The following is a 16290-nucleotide window of genomic DNA, read 5'->3' on the forward strand; positions in this document are numbered from 1 at the left end:
TATCAAGCATTAAACTGAGAAATAAACGGCCAAGCTAACGGAAGGTATAACATTGACACAAATTCGTAAGATGAGGTATGAAAGTGTCGTGACACCAATAGTTGAGGTAGTTTTTTGTACTTTACCAAAAAAAAAAAAAAACTCAAATTCAAGTCAAGAAAATGCAAATCCGTATTTCTAGCATTTAACTGATCTAAGAAAAAACTAAAAGCATAATCCTTTAACCGTACAACGGAAATCTCACCATGCTAAAACAAATTCAAATCAAGAAAATGCAAATCCGTATTTCTAGCATTGAACTGATCAAAGAGAAAACTAAAAGCATAATCCGTCAACCGTACAACGGCAATCTCACTATGCTAAAACAACCATCAATTTCTTGAATAATGTCCATAGTGCATACCGAGAGAATTGAACTGTAGAGCCTGGGACACTTGATCAACTTCATCTGTGAAAACAAATCTTTCTTTTATTCTCTCTTAAACCAACCTTAATAAATAAACCATTGATAAGTCAATAGTCAAAATCCTCGTATAATAATTTTTCATTGATAATAAGCCAAAAGATGGATACTCAAACATATAATGGGCATAAAAGTGCAACAACAACAACAACAAAGCATTTTCCCATTAAGTGGGGTCAGCTAAAGCCTAAAACGTCATTGCGCTCGGTTTTGTGTCACGTAGATCATAATGGGCAGAAAAGTAAAGGGCAAAAAATTCAAACCTCAAGAATATAATTGTATTACACCAAAAGATACATGCTTAATTAAAAGTCCTCCCAAAGGAAAGTCAAAAACTAAAAGTCAACAAAAATGAAATTTAACAAAAGATTTAGTGCTAAAAGAAGTAACGCATACAATTAACCAATTTTATAAGGAATAAAATTCATAAATATTTGGAGTGTAGGCGTTTCTTCCTAACAACACATCCAAAATATAATTCTTTGATAGATTTAATTCATTCCATACATAATCGTGCTAGGGTTATTGTGTTGTTCTCTTTGCATTTTTCTTCCCCGAATAAAAATGGAACCAAACCTATGAACTGTCTATCCAACTCAAACACAAAAACCAAATTAAAAATCAAGAAGTACAAACCAAGCATTATAAAAATAGGTAAAACTTAGACATTGCTCATATGCAAAGCAAAAGTACAATTTGCCTTACCAACTTGTCGAACACAAAAATACACAGATTTGAGCTTTTACCTCAACAAAAGTGAAAAATGGGAACAATCGGCAGCAGAATGAATTGGGCCAACGACAGAGAAAACCCAGTTGAGAGAGAAAGACTACGTAAATACCGCTATGAAAACCATAACATTTTAGATAGTCCATTAGCTAGAACAAATCATAACACACATGGCAGACAAACCCAGAAAAAGACGTATTAATTAGTTGTACCAGAATTACTAAGACTTGACAGTAAAAGATATTATTTACATGGACAGTTTGTATCCGGAAACTATAACTTTACATATGTTTTAGAAGGTCAATTTTTGTTCTTATCCATAATGCAGTACAATGTTTGAAATCTCAATGTGAAATTTTATCTGGGCATGTAATCACAAATTTTATAGCCAAACGGCATATATAAAAACAAGAAAGTGCAGAAATTTTGAATGATTCGTGTATGGCTCAACACATGTAATTCGATTATAATAGCCCTGCATCTCAAATGATTCGTGTAGCGCTAGCCACATCTAACTCGATTATAATAGCCCTGCATCTCAAATGATTCGTGTATAGCTCACCACATCTACCCAAAGTGTTCATACATTTATATACTTGTAATGTAATTCCAAGAAAAAAAAAAGTAATAAAATAGCAACAGATAGAGAATATAATGTCCAAATCTCCCAACAGTCTGCATACCTGGTAGAGCCTTCAGCAACAAAGCGTTTAGATTTCTGCGTACAACCCAATATCAATCAAATTTTCCTCTGTATTTAAAGTATTTTCATCCCAAAAAGTAACATAGCAAACCTGCATCTATACCATAATTATAAGAATATATAACTTCTGTAGCTCATTAGTAATACAGCTACCACCTAAGTTCCTTTGTGAAAAAAAAAAAAAAAAATTAACAAAAACTAAAATTTTAAGGAAAACAATAAAACTTTTTTCTCCTGTAAGGGACCATATACCAGCACCGGATTCAATCAAGGGTTTTTACAAACCCAAAACTATAATAAATAAATAAAATGTGAAATAAATTAAAAGTTGAGATCGATGAACACCGTACCTAGGAAACAGTAAACATGCAGAGCTCTTCGAGACCGATCCCAATTCGCTTGTCGTAGATTAACGACACAGAAGAACATAACCTTCCTCCTAATTTCATAAGTTTCTCAGTAAACAAAAAAGGCAAAACGATTGAAAGAAACGTCATATGTCAGGTATCTTTCCCTTTGAGAGACAAATAATTGACATTAGCAAAAGAAAAATGCACTTGCAAAAATATAAACCTTCTTGAGCTGAGCTTACATTCTGGATTTTCTCTTGATGACTTGCACGTTCATAAATCAGAGGTCCAGAAAACCTTCAAAATGATTAATAAAAAAATTATGTCCTCCATATCATATAACGTAGTAACAAAAGAAGCAATGCAAAACAGTCTCTAAGAACCAAGTTAGCATCCATAGGCACACCCCAACAGTCTGAAGAATTTTGTTCCAAGTATAGTGCACCTTTCATTTTCAAAATAAAAAATCTTCTTGTACCAAGTAAATGACAACATAAAGTATCATTTTCAATCTACAGAATTTTGTAATCGAACCCATATATATATATACACGTAGAAAAATCAACTATTTCCCTAGTACTAACAAAATTAGTAGTGTAAAAACCCTCAGAAAAACCCACTGCATCAACTATGAAGCTACCAGAAAAGCCCAAAGTTTTGACAACGTCCAAAGCTTTGGATACACTAATTCTAGGTTCAGAAAGAACCAAAACATCAAAGGCATGAAAATTGACCATGTTTCCCATCTCTTCTAAAGAAACAAGTGGGCTATGCAAAATTGTGCTCAATTTCATATGCGGCAATTCACCCCAACCATCAATAGGCTTAGCCAGTGCATTTATAATACGACCTAAAAAAGCCTCACTTACTGGTATCTGAGCAATTCTTCCTGTTGCTTATATATATAAGTACACTTTTGGTTTTGGAGGAGGAAGCAATCATACCCTGAATATATATAAGCACACTTTTGGATTTGAAGAATTTCTTCTTGGATAATAAAAGTGCAGGGTAAAACATACTTGAACCATTTCACTGAAGAAGTTGAAACCTCCAAGGTCCATAATGGATCCAGCTAGCAAATATTCACTAATAACATGTCAAGTTTTGGTATGAAGGAAGCGGAATATGAACATTAAGTAAGATCATAGCATTAAGTTTTCTCTATAAGTTCAATAAGTTTGGAAATATATGTACACGCGTATGTACTTATGAATGTACGTATCAGATCGGTTGTCCAGCGCAAGCAAAGGCAATGCCACCACAGGTTGTAGATACAATAACGACCACCAAATCTGATATTAATCTACAATGAAACCAGTAGATCAGTTCAAAATCAGCATTTTTTGTTAAGAGAAGACCAATGAACTTAACAAAACTGTAATGAGCCAGTAAGTTTACCTCAAGTCTAGTTGCAGCACTGGATATTTTGATTTAAAATTTGATATTATGAAGACATTGTCCTAAAAATATTAATAACAAAGTTACATTTAGTGTCACGCCCCAATCCCGACATACGTCCAGAATTGACACGTGACGTCACCAAAAATCCGTATCTATCATACCCCACCTCCGGGATATGGGCAAGCACAACTCAATAATCGAATCGCATAGTTATTTTTCGTACACATTATGGCTGCATCTAACCTCCATGTTAGACTGCCTACGTACCCTAGACAGGGATCAAGCCATTTGTAGTTCGTCATGCACAATAATTGACATACAACACAGTCCGATTAAGTCGAAAGGCATAACATTTCTCAATCAATCAATAGAACTTGACAAGCATGAAATTACTCGACTCAGGGTTATATAACAAACCCACCTAAAAATCATGAGTTCCCCTCCATCTAAATATAAATCATTATATCGCAACATGATACTGCAATTCACAACATATATCGTTTCAAAGAACCAACGAAGCATAATACCATTCTCCAGCCACATTTATCAACAAGTCTAATCATAACAATAACCATGATAACCAACATAACAATCCCACATGACGATTGACATTTCCACTTCATCCATCACATAATTCATCACGTTTCCCACATAAAATGGCATTTCATAGTGTGTAACATAGTTAAGAATTAACAAAGTACACATTATTCTCTAGAAATATTAATCAACTAAAATACTCATGATAACCATACTCATATCCAACGTCATTCCATAATCACATCAATCAATAATGTCAACCATCACATCATCAATAACACATACAACATGTCGAAATGCAAGGCTAGAGCAACACAATTCGGTTGAAGACTGCTTCTTTGAAAAAGGGGATTTTGGACCACCCAACGGACTAAGGCACCAAAGGGGATTCCGGACCATCACTCAACGGAATCCAAATAGAACTCAGTTCCAGACCACCCAACCGAATTGAACGGAAGTCCAAGAAGCATAACAACGGCTCGAAGGAACAAGACATGATTCAAGTTACCCAATTCATGACAACTCAACGAACGAAGCAATATCGAGCACAATTCCACATCACAATGGGTTATCGGTCAATTACTAGACCTCACATCTCCTAAGCAATTCAATATGCATTTCAATCACATGTCACAACTATTTCCAATACACAAGTCAAATCACATTTCACTTCATCTTACCAATTCACTATACTTCCAACATTATATCTCAATACATAGCTTGTAACATATCAAGGAATCACAAAGCACAATATTAATATTTAATTATGTTAATCAATCAGTGAGATAACATATCATTTCACGAATTTAATTAATTAAAGAACTCTACATAATTCCCAACTTGGGTTATGAATAATAACATGATAATTCTAATTTATTTTCACAACATCTATTGTGGGTAATTCCCATCTACTCGAATTTAGGATTCTAAGATCACCTTACAGAATGAACAAGAGCAAGGATTCCGGACCACTCAGCGGAATCCAACAACATTGGGTTCCGGATCACTCAATGGAACCATAATATCAAGCGGTTTCTCATAATCTACCCAAACCTGTCATATGTAAAGTCAATGCCAATATTATGGAATTGGTTCACTGGCAAATCAGGCACTCAGATAAGCTAAGAGGCTCGGGTGAGGGACAATAAAATAAGCATGTGATACAATAATAAAACTAGCCATCAATCATAATTTATAAACCTTGAATATAAATCTTTCATAAGAAATCAATACCAAACTTTTGAAAACTCCGAGGGAGTCACCCAGACATCCAAAAGTTCATTTCAAACAACCATAACATCTCACACCCATATTCACATACACACAATGAAAGTAGAATTAGGGCGACACAGTTCATCCAAAGTTTACACCTTTGCAACCATCTCAAACTAAACTCAATGAACTAAGGTGGATATAATCCCGGACCATCACTCAACGGGATCGCGGAGTAAGAGGGATTCCGGACCATCACTCAACGGAACCCAAACCAAGATACGATTCTTGACCATCACTCAATGGAATCGCAGAGTGGAGTAGGAAGGATTCCGGACCATCACTCAACGGAATCGCGGAGTACATTGTATAACCACCAATCAATGAAACAACACATGAATCAAGTTACTCAAGTTATAAAGGCTCAACGAAACAAGAAATGAAATAATGAAACGAGCATTAACACATGTTTCAAAGCAACAAACCCCATGACAATGGGTTAACGGTCCACCACTAGCCCTCACCTCATCAAATCAAGGCAATCATACAAAACAAACCATATTTCCAATATGCACGTCAAATCCCACTTCATATAACTATATCATTGGCTAAATATGAAAATTAACAATTTATAGGAAAAATGATTCTAAAACCATTTCATATTCACATATATTAAGTTGCTCACATTTCATCATATCATACCATCTATGTAAATCAACCACCTTTCAAATATGTACATCAAATCACATATCACGATCATCATCAGTACACAAGCCAAATCATGTTTAATAAACATAGGTCTATGGCTAAATATATATATATATATATATATATATATATATATATATATATATATATATAATCACATTTCAATAGAATCACATTATAAGACCAAGTCAAATTCACAGATGATACCAATATAAGAAATCAAGGTAATAACCATATCACATATGTTCAAGTCACTCTCTAACCAATGTAGGCCCGCTAGACTTCACTTAAGTCTCCCATAGTACTAATTTTATTATTTAGAATGTTCCGAGACATGTTGACCATAATTCAACTCTCGTTCAATGATGGGGTCCACAACGATCCGCAAATCAAATTTATGATCTATAACTGCCCAAAGTCTACATTATGCTTTGAGAATAACATACTAAAGTTTCATTATGATCCAAGAGTTGACCAAAAAAGTCGAGAAAATTAGAAATGACTAAAGTACCCCTCACTTCGTTTTTCTTAAATTTGGAGAAATAAATAACTAGTTCCAATCAAATATTCGAAATACGTCATGAACAAAATAAAATAATAATTTTGGGGACGGGATATCACATTTAGGACCGTTGAGATAAATAACCGGAGCAAGTATATTTTCAATGAAGCATTCTTACATTGCGATCAATCAGTGTTGGTGTATCTTCTCCTCTATTATCATTATCCAGATTGAAAACATCATGTAGTTGAAACGACCAATTTATACTACAACATAGTTGGTGAGAACAGGCCATAATGGCTAGATTCAATTGACAAAGAATATATGAAAAACTGTACTGAATTTAAGTTAGAAGCATGTACTTTTCATCTTTCGTCTAATTTTTCTTCGACTTTACTCTTGCAACTGTTTCTAGTACCGCCTGATCCACACAAAGATAGGTAAACAATGAAATTAGAAAGAATTACAACATATCGCATTTGAGACCAAATCAAGTATGCATCAAAACATTAGATTGCACTATATTTGCGCTAGCAACCCATGAATTATGATAAGAAATGGTTCAAGGTAGAGGTTTCAAATTCCTTAAATAAAATTGAATCAGATCTTAAGAAATGGTTCAATGCTAGATAAAATTTGCTTAGTATTCACCTGCTGGCCAGCGACGCTGTTATTGAAACTTCCAGGATTAGTTGCTGCAAGTATAATCAAGCAAGGGAAACAATAAATTTAATTTAAGACTAAAAACATGAATTAGCTAACAATAACAACTACATTTAACAATTTAAGCATAATCTGATGGATTTTAAAGAATGAAATTTCACCACAACCAACTTTTCTTAACAAATTTCTCATCTTTTCCTCTCATCCAAACACAAAATCCGAAGATCCTTCAAATTTTATTCTCTTTTCGTTTTGGGTTTCGACCTAAAACCCTAATTTGAACCAAAATGCATAGAAAGAGGAAGCACATCGGATCTAATACGAACCTTCATTCTGATCATTCTCTTTGAACTTGTTCAATTATATTAAACTACATATAGGGAGAGGGAAAATATAGCACTATTAGCTTATTGTAAGCCCATTAAGCCTATAAGTTCACTGGTTTCCACTATAACGATCATATACTGCGGTTAGCAATTCTGAACTTTATGAAATATTATGCATAAAATCTTTAATTTAATGGAAATTGAAACTGAAAAAAACATTAATCATATCCGTGCTAGATATATTTCCTAACAAACAATTGGTTTTATGCTTTTCCTAATATTTGCTGAAATTTGAAAAGACAAAACTACAACTTGTGCAAAGTTCAAAATCCGCATTTAGAAGGTAAATTAGAATCCAAAGCGGTGGCAATTTCGTTAATAAATAGAAATTACCAACCTGAATGGCACCAAAGGGTTGGTGGCAATTTTGTAAATCAAGTGAAATCCTCCCCGAAACACTGTTCATTTATAGGATTTATGATGTTGTATTCTCATTGCGTCCACCTTATAAGTTATAAGGATCCTTCACACCATTCTGTAAATAATCAATGAATGTTATAATTTACACCAATTTTGATATGTTCAAATTTAACATTAGAACACAAAGTTATATATATAGTATTGATAAATCTGTCTTCATTTATTTAATTGTCATGTCACAATTAGATAACTAAACGATTTTTGCTTTCAGTAAATTTTTACATAAATGATCTTTCAATGGTAATCGAAAAATTAATTGAGATTATGAGAAATATTGTTCAAGAAAACATACATAAAGCTCATAAAACATAGAGTAATGTTATTCATACCATGTTTTTATACCATATCATTTGAAAAATTTGCAAAACCCAAGGAAATGAAAGAGAAAGACTCCTCGTATACTACAATCATCATTTATTTAACTAGTTTTTCTTAATTATTAGTTATTAAATAATGAACTAAATTAAAAAATCTGATTAATTCAAATAATGTAACTGTCCACATCAAATGCTACCTAAAATGGTATGAAAATATAGTACGTAAAACGGATGACAACAAGGGAAAAACCACAAACACTAGTTCAAGAACGAGACTATCTTTTTCTGCATGGGCACAGCATTCTCACAGGTAGGATCGGACAAATGGTAAACATGGTCCTCCCCCCTTGCTTCTATCACCTTCACAACTCCATTCCATCCACTCCCTCTCGGCACCTCCCCATAGTACCATCCCTTGTCTTTCAACACATCTAACTCAGGAACAAAAACCAGCACTTTCCCACACCCCAATTCCCCAAATTTTGGATCCTTTTCAGGGTTGAAAGCGGGTCATCGGATCCAATAGTCGACGGGTAGGTAAAACGCCACAATGCAGCAATAAACTCTCTTTTAGCTGCAGGGGCGGTGATCTCTCCCCCAATTGGATCTTCCCCCAGAAATATGGATCGATCAACACAACCCCAATCAGCTTAACACCAACCAGCCCCTCAGAGCCTACTCTCACCCCAATTGGATTTTTTGTGCGGTTGCTGTATGTGTTCAGTGGCTATGGTGGGACAGGGGAGAGGAAGAGCGGCGAGGCGAGGGACGGGAGAGAGGAAGGGATGAACCTCCACGTTTTTTTCCCTTACTTTAAAAGCTTTTATTAAACAAAAACAAAAACAAAAAATTTATGAATTAAATTTTTTATTTGTTTTTTATTCCCATGGTGCATAATGGGCATCCAGGTCATTGTAAATGTGGACCTTATATTTACCACGTTATCATTTAATAGTTAAATTGATAGAAAATTTAACGGATGTTTGGTATTATAACGATTTTGTAAGTTGATGTGTAACATTATAATGTTTAAAAGATGAACTATGAGATTGTTATGTGACCCAAAATTAAGGTGACAAAATTTCACTAGAGATGTGTGCTATCCAGGGTTGTTGAATCTGTCTGGCTAGCTAGCATCATATCTTTCTTCTTTGACAGCTGGCAACTGTGTCCGTTGAAATTCCATGGCCTACATCCTGTTAAAACTAATAATGCATGAGGCTGTCGGCTGCATAAGATACAGAGAGAGAGGCCTCCATAGCTGTTTCTTATTCTTCTACTTTCTTCATTGAAGTTGAAAATCCAAAACATGAGCAACGAAGAACTATGTTATGACTTTTCTCCAATGATCAAAGTATACAAAGACGGTCGAGTCGAGAGACTCCTTGGCACGGCCACAGTTCCTCCATCAACAACCCGAAACCCGAGTGCAATCCAAAGACATTGTCATCTCCCAACAACCAGCAATATCTGTAAGGCTCTCTAAATCCCCAAATCCCCTGCCACTAAACTCCCTCGTCTCATTTACTTTCACGGCGGTGGCTTCTGCATCCAAAGCGCCTCCTCCCCCACATATCATGACTACCTTAATTCCCTAGTCTCCGAGGCCAAGTTGTTGCCGTCTCTGTTGAGTACAGGCTTGCCCCAGAGCACCCAATCCCAACTACCTACGACGATTCATGGGCTGCTCTCAAATGGGTGGCTTCCCATTTTGATGGAAAGCGAAAAGGTGGTGAAGAAGAAGATGAAGATTGGATAACTAGCTATGCGGATTCGCAGCGCGTGTTCTTCGCTGGGGACAGCGCCGGAGCTAATGTAGCGCACCATATGGGATTGAGAGTAGGCTCGGAGGGGCTGCTTGGTGTTACGCTCATTGGGATTGTGTTGGTCCATCCATATTTCTAGGGGTCAGAGCTAATTGGGGTAGAGCTCAATGCCCCTGCAACTATAAGAGAGTTTGTGGCAGCCATGTGGCGTTGTCTACCCGTTGAGTAACGGATCCGATGACCCGCTAATGAACCCTGAAAAGGATCCAAAACTGGGGAAATTGGGGTGTGGGAAAGTGGTAGTTTTCTGGCGGACAAAGATGTGCTGAAAGAAAGGGGATGGTATTACGGGGAGGTGCTGAGAAAGCGTGGATGGAATGGGGTTGTAGAGGTGATGGAAGCAAAAGGGGAGGAGCATTGTTTCCATTTAGCCGATCTAACTTGTGAGAATGCTGTGGCCATGCAGAAGAAGATAGTCTCTTTCTTGAACCAGGTTTAGGATTTTCGAATTGTTGTAATTTTGTCTTTTTCTTCCTCTGGTTGTGTTTTTTATTTCAGAAAAATATAAAACTTTCCGTTCCGATGTTTAATTGAACTTGTGGATTATCGGTTTAAAGCATTACGATTAAGAAAATTTGTCATACATATAATCCGCATTCCCCGAATAACAGAGATGACTAATTAGGGTATTGAAGACGTATTACATGAGAAATTAGATGGATTTGCTTGTAGCAAGAATACTAATGGGGAAGTTTGAGCTACTCCCCCTTGTCAACTATTTTTCATTTACTTTTTATGGTGCGATTAACTCGTTGGTTGTCAACTTACCAAATGGTTCGGGAAGGCAAGGCAGGGTTTGAGCTGACAGTTTTTGTGCCACAAATACCATCGTAGGTCTGGACACATGATGCGTTCATATGCAGGCCAAGGCAATTGTTACTACGAGCACCACTGCCTTTGCAGATGCATTTGTTGGCGGCTCCAACCTTTGGTCTAACAAATCTTTCAGGAGCAATTCTACATTGTCCCTCCTTGATTTTGATGATTCTTGTAGCTAGGACTCTAGCATATCCCTTGGGTGCCTTCCCATCATGACTTCTAGTGCCACCACTCCAAAGCTATATACATCACATTTATCCGTGACTTGCATAGTGTATACAAATTTACATTACCTGGTGCCATGTAGCCAAATGAACCAGCAATATTTGTCCAGTTGGATGAATTAGTACTCAATAACCTCGCTATTCCGAAATCTGAGAGATGAACCTCGAAATCTGACTCAAGCAATACATTGTTGACAATTACGTCACGATGCACAATTGGTGGAGAGCAATCATGGTGCCAGTAAGAAAGTGCATGAGCAAGTCCTTGCACAATTTTGACTCTGTTAGGCCAGCCGAGTTCATTAACACCTTCAGCTCCATAAAAAAAAGCAGGAATATGCAAGCCCCCTCCTTGAACAGAAGCCATAGAGCCTTATGATGTTCTGGTGCCAGATACTAATCAAAGTTCGGATTTCATTCTGAAAGCTTTGGAGATTGATTGCTAGAATGTCATTGAAGTCTGACATGCTAAGCCTTTTAACTGCAATAACTTGGCCCAATTGCAGCTCTGCCTTGTAAACCTTTCCAAACCCTCCTTCCCCATTGCAGTACTTCTCATGAAAGTCATCTACAACCTTCACAACTTCCGCAAACGTGAACTTTCATTCCTCTTGCAATATCATGGACTCCAAACTCTCAAAGTTTTCGGAAGTGTTGACTTTGTTCAAAACGAGACCAGGTTGCTTAGGGAACATAAGACCAATGACAGTTGTACCCATTAATAAACCACAAAGAGATACAAGGACACCAATTATAACTCTTTTGTTATTCTTTTCGGAATTTCTGATGCGGGAATCACATATACTATTTAGTCCTTCTACATCCCCACATAAGCCAGCGTTTCCAACAAAAGTATTTGTTGGTGCCGTTTGGAAAACAGCTGGGATTGGGCCAGTCAAGTTGTTATAAGAAAAATCAAGCTCATGAAGAAATGACAAATAGTCTAGACACTGAAGGATCACTCCTGTCAAGTGGTTCCTGCTTAGATTGAGGATCGATAGAATGTACATATTTCCAACCTCTGTCGGAATCTCCCCACTGAAGTTCATTGGAATCAAGGCCTAGAAACTGCAATTGTATCAACAACCCAATTTCTGCTGTAATGGTTCCACTGAAGTTATTGGATTGAAGTCGCAAAGAGACCATATTAGTCCAATTGGAGACAAGAGACGGAAGGATTTGACCAGTAAATAGATTGATAGCCAAAACCAATTGGAGGAGGTTGTTTAGATTGCACAAGGACAGAGGCAATTCCCCCGTGAATTTATTGGAAGCCAGGGACAAATAGGCGAGTTTTGTAAAAAGACCGAGCTCGGAAGGGATTGAAGAATGTAAGGAGTTGAGGAATTGGATTGAGGGGTAATCAAAATTAGATTCTTATTAAAGTTGTTTACTAAACTAGCTGGAATCAGAGTAAGAATGATATTGGTTTTGTATAACTTGTTTACTAATTTACCTGAATCGGAATTAAAACTAGCTTGATTACTAAATTGCTCTTATTAAAATAAATTATTCTGGTCATCTTCTGTAAGGCTCGACTCTCTCCCTACCTCTTCACCCTCCTCGTCTTCATCCTCTTCGATTGCGTCCTCTATGACGAGGACCTCACCTGCATTTTTGGCCAGCAACTTCAACTCACCTCCAGCTCCAACCCAATTGTCATCAAAAGTTCAAAACAGGTGAGTCAACCCACCCCTATTCAACCAAATTAACCATTTTTCCGATGCAAAAAATTGAAACTTTGGAATTTACTAAATTGGGTCTTTTGTTTTGGGGCTAGGGAAGAAGAGAGAGAAGCTGCTGTTCGCCGTCGACAAGATCGACGAAGGGTGTGACTAGTTCAGCGGCAGGTGGGTCTCCAATTGTTTCTTTCCCCAACTTGCACAGCCTTCCCAATCCTTCCCATTTATTCACAACCTACCACGCCTTCCCCCTTTTCTTTCCTAGCCCTTCCCATGAGCTTCGATTTTCACAGGTCCCCCACGCCTCCCCTTTTCCTCCATATCATCTTATTCCCCAGCCCCAAAAACTTTCCATATTCACAGATCCCTCCCACAGCCTCCTAAATTGGTGGATTTCTGGAGAAGACGGATTGAGGGCAATTTTGGAACAAAAATCGAATTGCTAATGGACATCAATTCAAGGAATCCAAATACCACCGAATGTTAAACAATCCGACTCCGGGAAATTCCGAAACGTGATTCCCGAATTGAGCTGGGTCCCACCCAGATTTTCATTCCTCTCGTGCTAGTGAACAAGGGAATTGCTCGAACTCTGCAATTCCGTTTCCGCTCGTTTCATTACCCCTTAGTAAAGACGCCATAAATATCTTGGTCAAGTGGATTGAAATGTCTTTGTCAAGTGTGGAGTAGAGTTGATGCATATAATATCAGAATCAACGTTAAGCGTGTGGGTTGAGGCATGTAAATGTGTCACATGTGAACACGAAAAACACAACATATAATGATGCAGCCGACCCAATGAAGTTTTTGGCGGGCATGCGACGGCTACCCATTGAGCTTATTGGAAGTCAGATGCAGGAGAAGATAAAAGGGTAGTGCCAGTTCTTTAATGGTCACGTGCAAAACTAAAAGCTGACGAGCGCATAGCAAGTTCTAAATATCAATGGTGTCCTTAATTTTGGTCGTCTACTGGGGACAACAACGACATTGTATATCATATATCTTTTACAAATGTCTAACCGGATAAATATTTCCATAGGCACTAATCACGAGGTATTTGGAAGGTAGTTCATTTGGTATAAAAATTTGAATTTAAATCTTTGTGATGAAGTCTATTAGGATATATGCTTAAAATTAAAAGTTATGTTATTTTTCCATTAGTAGTCCACACTTGAAGTTCATATGTCAGGTTAAGATGATCATTTCATCTCTTCCGCGAGGATGAACATCAGAGACACAGAGATTCCGTTCTCAGAGAATTGAAGGGAGCAAGCAAAGATGGGGAAGCAAGGGTTGAAGGCCGACAAAATCAACAGCTCTTCTTCTTGTTTGGAGGAGGACCCAAATCCTTGTCCCATCTGCCTCGGACCATAATTCAAGATTCTTACCCCGACAAGTGTCTCCGTACATTCCCCTCCTCTCTCTCAGTTTCTATTTGGTCTCAGTTTCCATATTTTATAGCATTTTCTCAGAAACCAAACAGGGCATTAAATTTAACTCTTATTCGGTGTTGGGTTTGATTGATCATTATTTCAAGTTTCATGAATTGGGATTTTTTTTATGAATTTGTGTGCTTTAGCAATTGATGGAACTTGAATTTCTTTACAATGGATTCCGTATTAAAGAATAACTTTCAATGGAGAAATTTTAAAAAAAAGGTCTTGATACGAGCTTCAGATGTTCAATTTATGTTGGGTAGTTTTCCAACTGGCCATTGATAGGATTAAGTATTATGTTTCCTATGGTTGATGAGCTAAAATGACCATTTTAACCTCAAGTGCAGGGCTATTGGAATAAGGAAATTTCTAATTTTGAGTATAAATTCTAACAGACTTTACTATAAGGGTTTAAATTCAAACTTTGTTACCACAAAGACTATCTTCTAAATACTATATGATCACAAGACTATTTATTCAATTAGGCCTTTTACAAATAATAATGGTAATGAGTTAAATAGTTAGTTGTTAGGAAAACGAGAATCATTGAAAATCAAATCCGTATCATAGTGCATAAATATGATTCATTTTTGCTACTGTAGTAAAGCTTTTATCTATAAAATTATATATATTTCATTAATCACGCTTTGGCCTCAAAGTCGTTTGTCCTATCTAAAATATAGGTCCTTAGTCTTGTTTATATTACATGTAAAGCTCTGCGTTTTGAGTCTCTCTCTCTCTCTCTCTCTCTCTCTCTCTCTCTCTCTCTCTCCCCCTAAATTACAAATAGAAAAATTGAAGCAGGATTTTTTTAGGATTAAGGGATTGAATTGAAGAATGTGGAGAGTCTCAAGTTATGCTCTTTTATAACCACGACAAGTGGTCTAGTAGAAGTACGTTAAAATTCCAAATCAAGTTTGCTCCTTGGTCTTAGATTCAAGACATGAAACTAGTAAAAATACTGGTGATTCATTGGTTGAAAGCTTTGAGAAGACATGTACTATTAGAAGTGGATTGAAATGCCTTTAGCCTTTTCGATTTCCACTAGGAATTAATCCTACCCTTTGGAGTGTGTGTGGGATACCTTAGGCTTGGGCAAAAAAAAAACAAGTTATGCTCTTTTATGACTAAGACCAATTTTCTTCAATGCTCCAGACTGCATTTTTTTAATGAAGCGGTAGAGATATAATCCGGACCATTTAGTAGTATAAAAAAATGAATGATCAAGATTAAATTCAGAAAAATATTATTTTTGCTTACTTGCTAGTTTAGTGTATATAAAACCGTACTACCCAGTAGTTCGAACTATTAAATACTTACCCAATTAAGGCATACAAGTGGTTTGCTTGTTTTGTTTATCTTGTTTTATTTACTTGAATCATTTTTAAGAATATAATTGACACTCCCTTTGGTAGTCTGGTTGCAGAGAAATTGTTGTGCCGGCATTTTGTTTCGCCAAGGGAATGCGCCACGGAGTTGTGTTAGAGCATCTCTAAAAGACCAGGCAATTTACTAGGCGAATTAGATTTGTTGCTGCATCAGCAAAACATGGCCCCAAGGGACTAGACAAATGCCTAGACAAAAATACCTTGCGGGTTCATGAGGTAAAATAGGGAGATGCTCTTATAGTTGTGTTTGAGTGGTAGAAAGTGTAGTGATTGGGAACTCTGTGTGGAAACCAAATTTATAATTTGTTTAAGTCATGTAAACCCCAAGACTGCAGCCCTTGTGAAAACCAATCTTTGAGATCAGACCAAACTGTAGCCTTTGTACTCAGGTATATGATACTATTGAGTAGCTATTGGCAAGGAATAAATACACTAACCAAGCGAGGACCATATCGTTGCATCTCCTCCATAACAAGTATTAGGAATCCTTTTCCTCAGGAGCTTGGATTGAGCCATCAACAAAG

At 36.7% G+C, this 16290-nt stretch overlaps 1 protein-coding gene, 1 long non-coding RNA gene and 2 pseudogenes across 5 annotated transcripts in view; 2 read left to right on the plus strand and 2 right to left on the minus strand.

Moving 5' to 3' along the window:
* Positions 1 to 7876, minus strand: part of LOC137741093 (uncharacterized) — a 78891-nt gene extending 71015 nt beyond the window's left edge. The window contains exons 1-5 of one of the 4 annotated variants that reach the window (XR_015962675.1): positions 7257 to 7854; positions 6784 to 7026; positions 3644 to 3705; positions 3265 to 3548; positions 2792 to 3190 (exon numbers count right to left, since the gene is read on the minus strand). The gene's annotated coding sequence lies outside the window, so the exon portion shown is untranslated. Of the gene's footprint in view, positions 1 to 2791; positions 3549 to 3643; positions 3706 to 6783; positions 7027 to 7256 lie in introns of those variants that run through there. The other 3 variants (XR_015962674.1, XR_015962673.1, XR_015962677.1) reach the window with 3 other exon arrangements.
* A 1621-nt stretch (positions 7877 to 9497) lies between these two features.
* On the plus strand, positions 9498 to 10745 carry LOC137724201 (putative carboxylesterase 12 pseudogene; annotated as a pseudogene).
* Positions 10746 to 10950: 205 nt separating this feature from the next.
* On the minus strand, positions 10951 to 12782 carry LOC137724757 (MDIS1-interacting receptor like kinase 2-like; annotated as a pseudogene).
* Positions 12783 to 12799: 17 nt separating this feature from the next.
* Positions 12800 to 14503, plus strand: LOC148696758 (uncharacterized). The gene is made up of 2 exons (XR_015962724.1): positions 12800 to 12939; positions 13041 to 14503. It is a non-coding gene; the product is annotated as an uncharacterized LOC148696758 (long non-coding RNA).
* The last annotated feature ends 1787 nt before the right edge of the window (positions 14504 to 16290 follow it).

Source organism: Pyrus communis, chromosome 5 (genome assembly GCF_041283825.1).
Source record: "Pyrus communis isolate YQ-2024b chromosome 5, ASM4128382v1, whole genome shotgun sequence".
In the NCBI taxonomy this organism is placed as follows: Eukaryota; Viridiplantae; Streptophyta; class Magnoliopsida; order Rosales; family Rosaceae; genus Pyrus; species Pyrus communis.